The following is a 16,183-nucleotide window of genomic DNA, read 5'->3' as shown; positions in this document are numbered from 1 at the left end:
TGCTTCAAATGGAGAATACTTTGAAGGTGATAAAAGTGTAAACATGAAAAACTAAGTGAATAAAATAATATTGCAAAATTCAGGTTCCCTTTGGGTATCCCCTTGTATTTACTCTCTACCCATATCTCCCACTCCTATATGCTCTTGCAACTGCTACCCACCCATCCACTCTCCTGGTCTCCCTGTCCCCACTCACTTCTAATCACCTTGCACCTTGAGTGCCCACCCAGACACTCACCACTATTTTATCTCTATTCTAAAATGGGAATGACTATGTAGCTCCTCTACAACAAGAAACCTGTTTTCTCTAACACTTCCCTCATATATTAACCTGTCATCTTGCATAAAAATGCCTCACTCAGGGTTGTAGTCTTGCAGGCTGCACAGTGACCTCACTAATGCTGGTGCCATGAGAAATGCACTCAGTACACACTGTAAAGTGGCTGGTATTAGGAAGGGCATAAAGCAGTAGGAACCATGCCAATAACAGTCAGTCCTTGGACCCATTGTATCCTGTCAACCTATCCACACCCATGCCAGCAAGGAACATGGACAGTAAATGATGATGACAATGATCTATGCTTGTGTGTATCCTTTTAACATTCTATGTCCTTCCATATATTGTATATAATGTCTCCTACCATCACTATTGGTAATTTGTGAATGTGTTTTTTATACTCCACTTTATCATTATCTTTCTTTGTATTCTTTAGTAAAAGTTTCAAATTCTTTTATGTCTTCAAGCCATTGTGACTAACAAACTGAAGATTGTTATTATTTTTATCATCGTTATTATAATAAAGGTGGAGAACTGGCAGATTAGTTAGAGCATTGGGCAAAATGTTAAGCAGCATTTCCACTGGCTCTTTGTGTTCTGGGTTCAAATTTTGCCAAGTTAAACATCCTTTCGGGACCAATAAAATAAAGCATCAGTCAAATACAAAGATTAACCCCCTACTGCTAACAACTGCTGGTCTTGTGCCAAAATTTGAAGTAATGATAATAATAATAATAATAAATACCCTGATGCAGCACCAGGCACTGGCTCTCATGGCTTCTGATCTTAACTTATTGGAAGTGTTATCATGTGCATGTTTTGTCTTGATATAAAAAGATGGGCTAAAACAAATATTCCCCGCAATACCACAAATATGCTTGTCAGTTGTTTGACCATAACCAGTTGGGCATGTCTCTTAGTGGCTGACATTATGTACATCTCTGATCATGAGCAGATGTAGTTGGGGAGCATCATAGCCATGTGTTGAGAGGAATTCTTTGGTGTTTGAATAATTCAGCTCTGGAAACATGGGTGTTTGTTCATCATCCTTAAACAACCCTCATTCAAGGATGTTTTGAGTAGGATGGGTTACTCAAGCTGAAAAAAAAAAAAAGACTCTAACAGGGCCCCATCAGCAAGGTCATGCATTATTCATCTTGATAAAAGGTCACCACGTTGCACACATACGGTTGCAAAAGCATGTGCCTGGTGTACTCTTATCAGACAGGTAGTCATGATAGGTATATTGGGCTTCATATATTTGTACCCCAGTGTTATTTTGATGGCATACATTGCTCTCTTACTCAATAATAATAATTATTATAATTATTATGATGATGATCATCATCAAGGTGGTGAGCAGGCAGACTTGTTAGCATGCTGGATAAAATGCTTAGTGGTATTTCATCTGTCTACATATTCTGAGCTCTCAAATTCTGCTGAGGTCAACTTTGCCTTTCATCCTTTCAGGGTCAATAAAATAGTACCAATCAAGTACTAGGGTCTGTATAGTTGACTGGCCCCCCACTCCGAGAAATTTCAGGCCTTGTGCCTACAGAAAGAAAGAATTATCATCATTATTATTATTATTATTATTATATAAAAACAGGAGACTGGCAGAATGTTGAGTAAAATGCCTTGTGATATTTGTTCCTTCTCTTTGTGTTCTGAGCTCAAACTTTGCTGAGGTCAGCTTTGCTTTTTTATCCTTATGGAATCAATAAAATAAATACCAATTTCTTTATTACCCACAAGGGGCTAAACACAGAGGGGACAAACAAGGACAGACATAGGTATTAAGTCGATTACATCGACCCCAGTGCGTAACTGGTACTTAATTTATCGACCCCTTCCTTGTTCTCTTTAGATTCTTATATCTGCTTTAGCTCCATCGGATTGGCAATTAACAGCTGTATACTGGTCAAAAGTAATGTTCTCCGTTATAAATCTTAGATTCCTGCAAATTCTAAGCCAGACTGTCTGTCTCCACAGAAAGAGACCTTTCTGTGTAGGTGGGTACCTGCGACCCTTCCCTCTCAGTTATCCCAGAATGCTCTATGTGGGCAGTTTTTCTATGCTCCACATAATTCCTTCAGCCATTATAATTCTAACATAGCAGTTTTGTGAAATGAACAGAGGTGTGACAAGTATCTTATCATATATCAGGAAAAAATACCCACCTTATTATGGATTAATCATGGATGGATTCATTGTCTGTGAGTATGAAATATCTCCTCATATCTCCGGTAATTGCACCTACATTATGGATGGATTCACCTTTTCTGTGAAGCTTTTTTAAAGCCTGTTATAAGACTGTGCATCATTAGAGAACTTTGGAAATCTGCTTACAATCTAAATTTGCTTTTTATAGAACTATCTTCGATACTTCATGAGTGTAGCCTTACCCACTAGGATGCTTGGAGAACTCATATGTGTTTTGGCTGATGAGTACGGGACACTTGTATTTGCTGCTATATTTGCAGCTTTTAATAAATCTGGTCTTCATATGAAACAATTGTACAGAAAAACTAATCCATTCTTGTTGCTTTTTTCTTGTATATACATATATATATATATATATATATATATATATATATATATATATACTTTATTTAAAGCAGCAGAAGATTCAACAAAACCTGTTACTCTGAGTTTCCCGTTGCCGTTCATCGGACAGTTTTTGAACGGCAATGGGAAACTCAGAGTAACATATTACTCTACCACTGGTATTTGAGTACTCTTTTTGCCACCTTGTTTCACATTTATGTGTTTACTCCGGTATATATATATATATATATATGTATCATCATCATCTTTTAACATCCGTTTTCTGTGCTAGCACGGGTTGGATGGTTCGACCGGGGTCTCGGAAGCCAGGAGGCTGCACCATGCTCCAGTCTGGTCTGGCAGTGTTTCTACAGCTGGATGCCCTTCCTAATGCCAACCACTCCGTGAGTGTAGTGGGTGCTTTTAATGTGCCACCGGCACAGGTGCCAGGGGAAGCTGGCAGCGGTCGTGATCAGTTGGTGCTTTTTACGTGCCACCGGCACAGGTATCACAACTACTATTTCCATTTGATATGTATTTCGATGTTTATGTACTTGACTCAATAGGTCTCCTCAAGCACAGCAGGCCACTCTACAATCCAAAGTAAGCACAGCAGGTTGTTCTGCAATCCAAGGTACTTTGAATGGGCTGGGGCTATGCGAAACTGGTACAGGAAGCAGCCCGGGTCTTTGCAGTCACAGCATATCTCCAGAGATCTCAGTCCTTCGTCATTGCCTCTGTGAGGCCCAACGCTCGGAGGTCATGCTTGACTACCTCATCCCATGTCTTCCTGGGTCTACCTCTCGCCCTGATACCTTTAACTGTTTGGGAGTGGCACTTCTTCACACATCTCTCCTCATCCATCCGCAGTACATGACCATACCATCACAAGCGTCTCTCTTGCACACCACATCTGATGCTTCTTATGTCCAGCATTTCTCTCAGGGCGCTTACACTCTGTCGTGTGTGAACACTGACATTACACATCCAGTGGATCATGTTAGCTTCATTTCTTTCAAGTCTATGTATGTCCTCTGCAGTCACAGCCCATGTTTCACTACCGTGAACCATGGCAGTTCGCACACATGCTTCATACAATCTACCTTTCACTCTGAGTGAGAGACCCTTTGTCACCAGTAGGGGTAGGAGCTTTCTAAACTTTGCCCAGGCTATTCGTATTCTAGTGGTGACACTCTCTGAGCATCCACCTCCACTACTAACTTGGTCACCTAGGTAGCAGGAACTATCAACTACTTCTAGTTTCTCCCCCTGGAGTGTGATAGAATCTGTTTTCTGAGTATCTATGGTGTCTATTGCCCCTGTGCATCTGCCGCACATGAAAGCTATCTTATCAGTTAATTTTCCTTTGATGTTGCTGCACATCTTATGTGTCCATAGCTTACACTGGGTACATCTTATGGAGTTTCTACCTACACCTTTCCTACAGTTCGAGCAGGGCCACCTGCCCGAGGGGTTGTGTGATGAGTTCACCTTTCTGCTTACTATAACTTTTGTCTTTGCTACATTTACTCTTAGGCCTTTTGATTCTAAACCTTGCTTCCACACCCAAAATTTCTTTTCTAGTTTCGGTAGTGATTCTGCTATTTTGAATTCCTCTGTTATTGCCTGGAGGACTATGATGAATAAAAGGGGACTGAGGGCTGAGCCTTGGTGGACACCTACTTCTACCCGGAATTCTTCACTATACTCATTGCCAATCCTAACCTTGCTGACAGCCTATCTGTATAGGGCCTGTACAGCCCTTATTAACCATTCGTCAATCTCGAGTTTCTGCATCGACCACCAGATAAGGGATCGGGGGACCCTGTCAAAGTCCATGAAAGCTATGTAGAGGGGTTTATCTTTAGCTAGGTATTTCTCCTGCAGTTGTCGTACCAGGAATATGGCATCAGTGGTGCTTCTACCCAGCACAAAACCGAACTGCATCTCATCTAAGCAAATTCTCTCCCTAATGAGATGAGCTATGACCTTCTCTGTGACCTTCATCACCTGATCCAACAGTTTAATACCCCTGTAGTTATTTCTATCTAGAGCATCACCTTTGCCCTTGTAGCAGTTGACTATGGTGCTGCTACGCCAGTCATTGGGTATGACTCCATTATGAACTACCTGGTTTACAATGCAGCTGACTAGGCTATAGGCCACAGAACCAGATGTTTTAAGCATCTCAGCAGTGATTCCTGATGGGCCAGGGGCTTTTCCTGGTTTCATACCCTTAATTGCCTTAACTACTAGGGAGCTGTCTATTTGGATAGCTGGTCCCTCTACTGGCTCAACATTTGGCAGGCTCTCCTCCTCCCATTCATTCTCCACATTCAGCAGTCTCTCATAGTGGCTTCTCCAAGCCTTTTTCTTTTCAGAAACATTGAAAACAAGTGCACCATCATCCATGCGGATGTATTTCTCTCCTGTGACATCAATATTTTCTCTCACACACTGTCTTGCAATCCGAAATACCTCAGTTCTTTGGTCCTCACGTCGCCGAACATTGGCAAACTTCTTCTTTTCTGCTTCACCCTTGGCTATGTATACCTGCCGCCCAGCCTCCCTTTTGGATACCTGGTACAGTTCCCTGCTACCCCCATCCCTCTAGGCTTTCCAGGCCTGTTTCTTTGCTCTAATGGCTTTGTCTACTGTACTATTACCCCACCACGTAACTCTAGGTCTGGAAGGGACTTTGCACCATCCACAGACTTGGTCTGTGGCACTCAGCAAGCTGTCCCGTAGGAATTTCCAGCTACCTTCTATGTCCGACATCTGTAGCTCCTCTTCCCTCTAATCAAATTTCTTGATGAGGATGTCCCTAAATCTCTGACCATGTGAAGGGTTCTTTAGCTTCCAAATCCTTCTTTTCTGGATTGGTCTGCTTCTTGGTATCCTTCTGCCCTCAAGCCTAAAGTCACTAATGACTAGCCTAAGCTGAGGGGTACATTCTTCACCTGGGAGGGTCTTTGTATTTAAGAGCAATCCTGCATCCTGCTGTTTGGTGAGGATGAAGTCTATTTGGCTAGTGGAGTCTCCTGACTGATAGGTTATAAGGTGGCAGTCTGGCTTCCTGAAGTTAGTGTTGCAGATTAAAAGGTTACAGGCCTCACTGAGGAAATGACCAGCGACCGAGACCTTTGGAAATATTCTGTATGTGAGAAGACCAGGCAGGACAAGTGAGCCCAGCCCACTTATGAATGCCTTTCCTCCCTTGGACACAAAGACCTGTTGAGGCAAGCGAAGTCGATATAGAACCTCATCCGACGACAGACACCCATGCCAACCCCCTCTGCTTCCGAAGACATGTTGGGGCAAGCGAAATCGAAACCGAATTGAACCAGCCAGGATCCCTGGTCTGGTGGTACGTAAAAAGCACTATCCGACTCGTGGCCGATGCCAGCGCCGCTTCAACTGGCTTCCGTGCCGGTGGCACGTAAAATACTCCAATCCGACCGTACGACAGGCACCCATGCCAACCCCCTTTGCTTGTGAAGACATGTTGGGGCAAGCGAAATCGAAATCGAATTGAACCAGCCAGGATCCCTGGTCTGGTGGTACGTAAAAAGCACTATCCGACTCGTGGCCGATGCCAGCACCGCCTCGACTGGCTTCCGTGCCAGTGGCACATAAAATACACCAATCCGACCGTGGCTGTTGCCAGCCTCGCCTGGCACCTGTGCAGGTGGCACGTAAAAAGCACCCACTACACTCACGGAGTGGTTGGCATTAGGAAGGGCATCCAGCTGTAGAAACATTGCCAGATTAGACTGGAGCCTGGTGCAGCCTTCTGGCTTCCCAGAACCCTGGTCGAACCGTCCAACCCATGCTAGCATGGAAAACGGACGTTAAACGATGATGATGATGATGCATCACAGAATTCCAGTAGTCTAGTTCCCTCATCATTTCTGGTACCAATACCATGGCCACTGTATACCCCAGTGAAGATACCTGATTCCCATATATAATTATCCTTCCTTCGAAACGCAGAGTAGACGAAACAGGGACAACAGAAGAAGGAGAATATTCCTTGTGTTGTATGTCTTGTACTCTGTTTTCTCGTTGTTTGAAAATAAGTTCGTTTCCATGTTTTTGTTTTTATGTTTACGTTTCTCATTGTGTTCAATGCCTTTTTGATGTCCTGTACCCAAATATGCATGTATATATAAATATAAATGTAGGTATGTACATATATGTATGTATATATGCATATATTTATATATTATTTATATTATTATTATTATTATTATATATATATTATATAGATGACTGACTTTCATTTCCCATCTACAAAATCCACCCCCCGAGTTTTGGTCAGTGTGAAGCTATAGCAGAAGAGACTTGTCCAAGGACTAAACCTGAATCACATATTGTGAAGTAAACACAACTATACTTGTACCTATTTATTGTTTTTTATGTTTCTTTTCTGCTTGTCACAGTATGTTATGCTTCAAAGAGAATCACAAATTAAAAATGCTTAATATTTTCTTTGTTTGCAGGAAAAGTGAAAGTATTTTCTGTATTAAAAAAAAAGGAGAAAGAAAGAGTATTTTCCTGGGCAGAAGTGATCTCATATTTATCTCACCATTTTCACCCAATGTATTAGTCTCTTTTATTTCCTAATGGCATTTGGATAGCATAATTTCATGGTGTGTATAGAAGAACAATAAATACAAGTTAAAAATAAGATGACAATGTAAGAATTGCATGGATATTATCTTGCACACACACACACATATATACATATAGGTGACTTCAGAGTTTCTTAGAGAAAAGGAAACCTTGTTCATCAATATCCAGTTAATATCAAGGTTGAAGTAAGCTGTTTTCAGTTTGTAAGAAACAATCACTCAGAGCTGCAAGATAAATACTACAGTCAAAAAGGCAAGAATTCATATTATATTTCATCATCATCATCATCATCATTTAACATCCACTTTCCATGCTAGCATGGGTTGGACGGTTCAACTGGGGTCTGGGGAGCCCGAAGGCTGCACCAGGCCAGTCAGATCTGGCAGAGTTTCTACAGCTGGATGCCCTTCCTAACGCCAACCACTCCGAGAGTGTAGTGGGTGATTTTATGTGCCACCGACACAGGTGCCAGACGAGGCTGGCAAACGGCCATGCTTGGATGGTGTTTTTTATGTGCCACCGACACAGGTGCCAGATGAGGCTGGCGAACGGCCACGATCGGATGGTGTTTGTTACGTGCCCACAGCACGGAGGCCAGTCGATGCGGTACTGGCTATGGCCACGTTCGGATGGTTTTCTTGTGTGCCACCAGCACTGGTACCACAAAGATACAAATTCCATTGATGTTCATCTATTTTGATTTGCTTTGATTTGATTTGATTTTCACTTGCCTCAACAGGTCTTCACAAGTGTCCCAAGAAGGAAGGTATGCACAGGTGGACTGACTACGTCCCAGGTAGGGGCCACGGGTTATGGCCTGACTAGTCTTGCTGGGTCTTCGGATGGTGTTTTTATGTGCCATCGAGACAGATGCCAGATGTGGCTGGCGAACGGCCACGATCGGATGGTGTTTGTTATGTGCCCACAGCACGATGGCCAGTCGATGCGGTACTGGCTACGGCCCCGTTTGGATGGTTTTCTTGTGTGCCACCGGCACTGGTACCACAAAGATACAAATTCCATTGATGTTCATCTATTTTGATTTGTTTTGATTTGATTTGATTTGATTTTCACTTGCCTCAACAGGTCTTCACAAGTGTCACAAGAAGGAAGGTATGCACAGGTGGACTGACTACGTCCCAGGTAGGGGCCACGGGTTATGGCCTGACTAGTCTTGCCGGGTCTTCGGATGGTGTTTTTATGTGCCACCGACACAGGTGCCAGATGAGGCTGGCGAACGGCCACGATCGGATGGTGTTTGTTATGTGCCCACAGCACGGAGGCCAGTCGATGCGGTACTGGCTACGGCCACGTTCGGATGGTTTTCTTGTGTGCCACCAGCACTGGTACCACAAAGACACAAATTCCATTGATGTTCATCTATTTTATATAATAATATACAAATATATATAACATTTATACAATATTTATGAACATTATTTAAATCCTTATTTTTCAATAGCTTGGGATCTGCAAGTTAATATTATTGGCAGAAAAATGTTAGAGTGTTGGACAAAATGCCAGTGATGATGATGATGATGATGATGATGGTTTGTGGTTTAGGCATAAAGCCAGCACTTTTAAAGAGGAGGTGAGTGGGGCTTATTTGATAATAAAATTTCAGGCCTTGTGCTTTTAGTAGAAAGGATTATTATCATTATTATTAGCAGTAGCAACAGCAGGGTAGTGGTGGTAGAAGATTGGCAGAATCATTTCTGTTTGTTTTTTTATGTTTTGACTTGAAATCCTGCTGAAGTCAGCTTTGCCTTTCATCCCTCCAGGGTCATCATCATCATCATCATCATCATCATAAAATATAATAGAAATTAAGTACTAGTGTTGATGGTATTGACTAGTACCTTCCCTCAAACTGCAGGCCTTGTTCCTAGAGCTGGCAGAATCCTTGGTATATTAGGCAAAATGTTTAGTGGCATAACTTTTGGTCCTTTACATTCTGAGTTCAAATTACGCTGAGGGAGACTTTGCTTTTCATCCTTTAAGTACCAGTTGACCACTGGCGGGAGGGGACGGGGATCAATGTAATTGACTATCTCCTTCCACTAAAATTGCTGACCTTGTGCCAAAACCTGAAACAATAATAATAATAATAATAATAGTCGTCGTCGTCGTCGTCGTCGTCATCGTCATCATCATCATTTTTATCATTATTATAGTAGTAGATTGACAAAGTTGCTAAAATGTCAGAAAAGATGTGTATTTTTCTCTTTCCCTTTTATCTTTTGGTCTGGTTCTTAGTTCAAATCTCAGAGAGGTCAATTTTGTCTTTCATTCTTTTGGGGCTGATGAAATGAAGTACCAGTCCAGTACTAGGGTCAAGTTAATTGAGTAATGCTACATCAGAAACAATATTACTATTATTATTGTTGTTATTATATAACCATACCATTCAAACTATGAAACTGTTCAATATGTAAAAACTACTGTTTAGTAAATGCTAGTGTATAGAGCCTAATATTACATGTGGATATATCGGACACTAAACTATTAAATACTCAGAAAAACAGTAAAACCCTAAAAAACTAATAAGGATTTGTAGTGGATGGGCAAAACACTTAAGTGTCAGGAAAAGATGAGATGTTTACTGATAGAGCAGAATACAAGACTGGAAATAGTGAGGGAATGAAAACAGATGATTGCTAGTTCCACTTTTTGTCATCTCCACTCTACCTCAACTTTAGTGCTCATAACTACAGCCATATAGTGGAGTACCACTTCTCTTCACTGGATTCAACAAAAGAAGCTATACCCTTCTTATGTAAGACAAAATTTCAATTTTACTACATCTATTGCTGTAAAGAATTTTATGTGTTCAAAGCAAGCATTCATACACATTTTTCTCAGCATATACACATGGTGTACACACAGAAACATCTGATAAAGACATTGTTACGTTAAGAAAAACTTTCTACATTCCTTTCTTCTAGATGAAAACAGAAAAATCTTGATATTTATCAAGAATGATGATTCATTGCATTTTTATGTCATATTTAATTCTTTCCCATAAACTATATAAGTAAATAATTTTAAATACAAGAGACAAAAATAATGAAGATGCTCTAAATTATATGATTCTAATTCAACTGCAGCTCAGAACTATTTGATATACAACATTCAAATATATGCTAAGCAATTTAACATAAATTACATAACAATCAATGATGAAATTACTATATCCAGCACTTTTAATAACTAAATTTATTACATTTTTTTTTATCGAGAAATATTGTAGACATTAAATGATGGTACTGACATTTATAGAAACCCTTCTTTATATATAAACTAATTATTATAGAAATGAAATATCTTTTTACAACTGAGATGGGTTAGCTGGGTACAAAATATTACAGCTGTAGTTTTTTAATACCAACTAATTAACTGACAAATGCACCAAAGTTTATAGACAAATTGATTCAGGGGATGTAGAAGAACAGTCAGTAAATCAGCACCTGAATCAATATCTGTAATTATTCTGACATCTTTCTCTCTCTTTATCTATCTTCTCTTTCAGAACTAGTACATAAGACTGTTTTCCTCTAAAGCCTTCAGAGTTTCATTAAAAGAAAAACTGTTACTAAAACATACTGTGTCTTAATAATTATATATAATAAATCTACAAAGAAAATATTTCATATTTTATTCTTTAACAAATAAATGCTATTCAAAGTTTAATATTTAACAAATTTTGCAGGCAAAATTTTGTTATAACAATAACCAAACATCAAAGTAAAGATACTTTAACCCTTTTGATACCAATCTGCCTGTGACTGCCCTTGGTCTCACGATATTAACTTTCTGTTTAAAGTAATTTAAATTAAAATCTTCCATCAAAACATCAGACTTATGTTCCAAACATCAGCTTAATGACAGAATTATTTTATTTAATTCTTCATTATTTAAAAAATTATTTGAAACAAGGAAGATATATTTCATTACAAAATTGATAACAAAAATGTTAATACTGAATAATGTTTCAAATATTTTTATCCCCATATATCTAGGGAAAGTTTACAACCAACTACTAATTCATACTTGGCTGCAAATATTAACTGTAATTTTTTCTACTACTCATGAAAAACAAAATCTTATGCACATATATTCACTACACTCTTTGTTTAATCCTTTAGCATTTAAACCAGCCAAATCTGGCTCAAATATTCTTCTTGTTTATGCTCAAACCAGCCAGATCTGACTTCTCACAACTCCTTACAATGTCATTTTAAGAATAAACAATTACATCATCAATATCTCAAAGCGTCAAGATAATGCATGATTAATTTAAAACAATGTAAATGAATAAGTATTACATTTCACAGAAGAATATGAACGTTAAATGGTTAAATCAATTAAAAAATACTGTTGTATTCAGAACTTCAGATTTATGTCAATTGCTCAGACAATGACCTTTAACAGAAGGTAAAGAAAATCTATATTAAGGAAGCAATTCTATAAAAGTCTGGGTGTGAATAAGTTTAGGCTTATAAATGGAACCCCCAAAACAATTATATTTTCACAAATAATTTTTTTATCTAACACCTGGAAATATAGGTTTTGCTTCATCCTGTGGTACATCAGCATCTGTTTTGTTTATATTTCTAATCTGATTCATGCTAACTTACCAAATTCTGATGACTGCCCTCACTGACACACTTATTCTCCTAAACTGTCAGGGAGAGCTGATATATTCTTACACTCAACATCTCACTGAAGTGCAACTAATCATATCTTTAAATTAACTATCACATTACCATATATAACATACTTCTAAATAAAGTGGTTGTGGCAGTTGATAATTGGCATATTTTTACAGCAAAAGAAGGTTATACTCTAACACAGTAGCCACATCACCAACAAGCATAGGGGTAGAAAATAGAAGTATTAACTGAATGAAAAATAGGTAGCATTACAATTCTAACAGAACAGTTCAGAGACTGAGTAGTTACATTGTCTGTTTGCTAGATGCCCTCTAGTGAGAATAGGGTTTATGATAATACAGTAGTGTCCAAAATATCAACTGGAAGAATTTCAGAATGCTTCTGCTTATTTTGATAACTAAAAGCTTCATATTGTGTCTAGGAGTATATAAAGAAAAGTGTTTGGATTATGTGCGCACGTGTGCACACACACACACACACACACACAAACACAAATGTATACAAGTACAAATACAAACACCTCCTTCATGTTACTGAATAACTAGTAGACAACATGGTTATATAAGTTTGACAGAAGACAGAGTATAAGATGATTACAATAAGGCCGTTTTACATGATGTTTGTGAAGGAAAACATTGTCTAGGCCTATTAATACTGATTATTGATAGAATGACCACAATGAAAACAATAATAAACATTGACAAGAAAGCAGACAAAAAAGCCAGGAGGAAAACGAAAAAACATCTTCATAGAATGTTGTGGATATCATTAACAGTACTGTATTGTAATAACTAAAAATTTATTTATTGGTGAATCAGATAAAAGAGCTGCTAGTATTACAATAACCTGTAAGTGCATTTCATAATAGAAGATGCAAATTTTATGTATAAATACATGCATGTATACATCTATGCAAGAGATGCATATACACAAAATGTACAAGTGCCCACAAATACATACAGAATATGTATAATTCTGTAAGTTTGTAGCTAGATTTACAATATCCTACTTGGCATCCAATAGACATAGGAAGAATAGAAGAGCAATGACTTCTGAACAGAACAGCAAAATGGGGAATGCCTCATGATGGAAAAATGAGAGAGGTATATGAGAGAAACACTAAAGCTGAGAGTAAAGAACAAATCCTTAGCAAGTAGTAAAACATAATATTTCACATTTCCTCTCATTATTCATTTCTAAGAGTTGGAGAAATAATATTCTGACTGGAGCAGAATGCACGCGCACGCACACACACACACACACACACACACACACACACACAAAGGGTAGAGGCAACTGCTTCATGGATACAAGGGAGTTTTGTGTGTGTGTATGTGACAGGTTTTGGCAAAGTACTCAATAAAAGTGAGCCATCATGAGATGCATGGAAGTACCCACTAAGAAACTGTGGAAGATAAAGAAAGGAATTAGAGGAAAACAATGGTGAGAGAAAAATTGCGTAGAATTCAGCGGTCCAATATATATACTCACACACACACACACACATTTTATAAAAAATATAAAGATAATTTTATAATAAATATAAAGATAAATTCCTTTATCTTTATTTTACTGTATATATCTTGTATATTTATGTCACGTTGTTTACATCATATCTCTCTATCATAATATGAGTTCATGTGAGAGAGAGAGAGAGTGTGTGTGTGTGTGTATATATATATATATTATAATATATATATACAGTAATGTCTCAATATACGAGTTAATTTATTCCCGGATGCTGCTCGTAAAGCGAAAACTTGTAAAGCAGAGCAATTTATAATACTCGGCAATAAAACAGTAGAATGTAAAACATATTTTATGTAAAGTAAAAAGAATGTCAAGATCATTTATAATAAAAAATATTATAACTGTTTTCTGAATCACTTTCACTAGACTGTCTCATCACCTGTAGACATGATTACCAATTCACAAGCACTTGTAGATTTCTTTTTAAAAAACAAGTCGAGAGTTGTTTGCTTAGGTTTTTTCCCGTTCTCTATAGAATTTGTTACAAATGTTTTTCACAGTTGTACCACCATTGTGCATTTTTAAAATTTCATACTTCATTTCCACAGTGATAGCTTTTCATTTCTCTTTGTCCCTGTTGGTGTCCATTGCACACTTTCATTTAGATATATTGGGTGTGTTTAAAAAGTGCTGAAAATAATAGTGTAAATGCAGCTGTGTAGACGCGTCACAACCAGTGTTGCCACACACACAAAATAGCTGTTTAACCTTTAACCTTTTTATATTTATTATAAAGTAAAACTCGTAAACCCGGAGTCTCCGAAAGACTGTGTGTGTGTGAGTATATATGTTGGACCGCTGAATTCTACACAATTTTTCTCTCACCATTGTTTTCCTCTAATTCCTTTCTGAAAAAGAGCATAGGCTCGAAATGTAAATGACTTTTCTATTTTTCCAGAGCGTTAAACTAATACCCCTGCTTATTATCCCTACACCTGTCTTCGTCTTTTGTTTTTCTGTAAATTTGAACTATATATATATATATAAGAGAAGAAAAAGAAAATGGAGATTGGGAAGTTACTAATTGTTTATTATTAAGAGCAAATTAACCATCATCCCTTATAGCTGTTTCAATTAATATTCAGTAAATATTAAGTAAATACTATATATATATATATATATATATGTATATGTATGTGTATATATGTGCGTGCACACGCACACACACACACACATGTTTGTACACAAACATACACATTTAATAACAGGCTACCCATCGATGTTCGTGTGCAGCAAATGTACCAAGGACTGCCACTCTAGAATTGGACTGTTCAGTCACAGCAGACGCTGCACATCATCAAAGTAGGCCCCACCCTTGGCGCAACCCATTGTCTATCAAGACAGACGGGGAAAGAGAAGAGAAGAGAGACTCAGCTTCACATTACTTAACCCTTTCATTACTATATTTCTGACCAAAATACACCCCTCATGAGTTTCAATTAAATTCTAAAATAATCATGAATTTAGACTAGTTAGACTAGTAACTTTTTTACTTATCAACATATTAATGTGATAATTGGAACATAATTGAAGAAAGGGTTCTTAATCAATTCTATTGCATAACTTTTGTTGTCTCAAAGTGACTTTAATTACAGGTAAGTCCAGGTAAACTGAGCAAAAGGTAAAATATTAATATTTTGTTTAAACATCACCATAGAAAATGAATCATCAGCTAATATTCAATTGGGGGTATGCAACAAAATTTTGATATAGAAGAATTGTGCACATCACTAGATCATCAGTTGAATTTAATGCACAACAGAACAGGTGTACCATAAAGGTGAAATAAACTGAAATACTGGGATCCATCTAAATCCACCGCAAGTTTGACTGAACTAAAAGAAATCAGTCAAAAAATAATATTTGGCCCTGGTTACGGGATAAATTCCAGACCACATTGTACCTTAGGCCATGCTGACTAACATTATTTTCCCTGTATAAAAACTAAATCCACAGCAGTACCCAGTATTTGCTTCACAAATTTTCCAAACTTTGATCCCTCATTTCATGGGCTTTCCTGGCATATACTGTTTGTTTACATTCTGTGTAACAGTTTGTTTTCGCAGTGATCGCTTCAAACAAGCATAGTGAAAAAAATAAAAGTCTAACGGTTTCACTTCCAAAGAAAGACTATGAATAGACCCCCATCTATTCAGAAAAATTGCTAATAAAAACATTTAAAAAGTTTTTACTTCATTCTGATGTAAAATTGTCTTTGCTGTCACTATCGCTGCTTTCAGTTTCTTCAGAATTGTTGCTTTCAGTTTCAGATACAGAAATATCCTATTCATTCTTGTACACCACGTCCTTTTGTACCTCATTCATTCTTTTTCTTGATATCTCCATATTTTCTGTTGAAAAACCTTTAAATTCGGAATCACTACTTGATAGCATAAAACTCCTATCCATTATCAAAGTTGAAAAAAAAAATGTGGAAAAAAATCTCCCAAAATTCACTGAGTTCAGATATCATGTCACGCAATATCGGATGCTTAACTCAACTATTTACAAAGTGAAATCT

The 16,183-nt window shown here is 37.9% G+C and overlaps 1 protein-coding gene and 1 long non-coding RNA gene across 2 annotated transcripts in view; both read right to left on the bottom strand.

Annotated features, from left to right (window-relative positions):
* Positions 1-16,183, bottom strand: part of LOC115215070 (nucleoporin NUP188 homolog) — a 515,758-nt gene that overhangs the window by 200,676 nt on the left and 298,899 nt on the right. The window lies entirely within an intron of this gene.
* LOC118762976 lies at positions 373-8,339 on the bottom strand. Its single transcript, XR_004998733.1, has 3 exons — positions 8,328-8,339; positions 6,599-6,604; positions 373-496 (listed from the first exon to the last, which is right to left on the bottom strand). It is a non-coding gene; the product is annotated as an uncharacterized LOC118762976 (long non-coding RNA).

The sequence above is a fragment of the Octopus sinensis genome, linkage group LG1, assembly GCF_006345805.1.
Source record: "Octopus sinensis linkage group LG1, ASM634580v1, whole genome shotgun sequence".
Lineage (NCBI taxonomy): Eukaryota > Metazoa > Mollusca > Cephalopoda > Octopoda > Octopodidae > Octopus > Octopus sinensis.
This window is presented reverse-complemented; position numbering and strand designations above follow the sequence as displayed.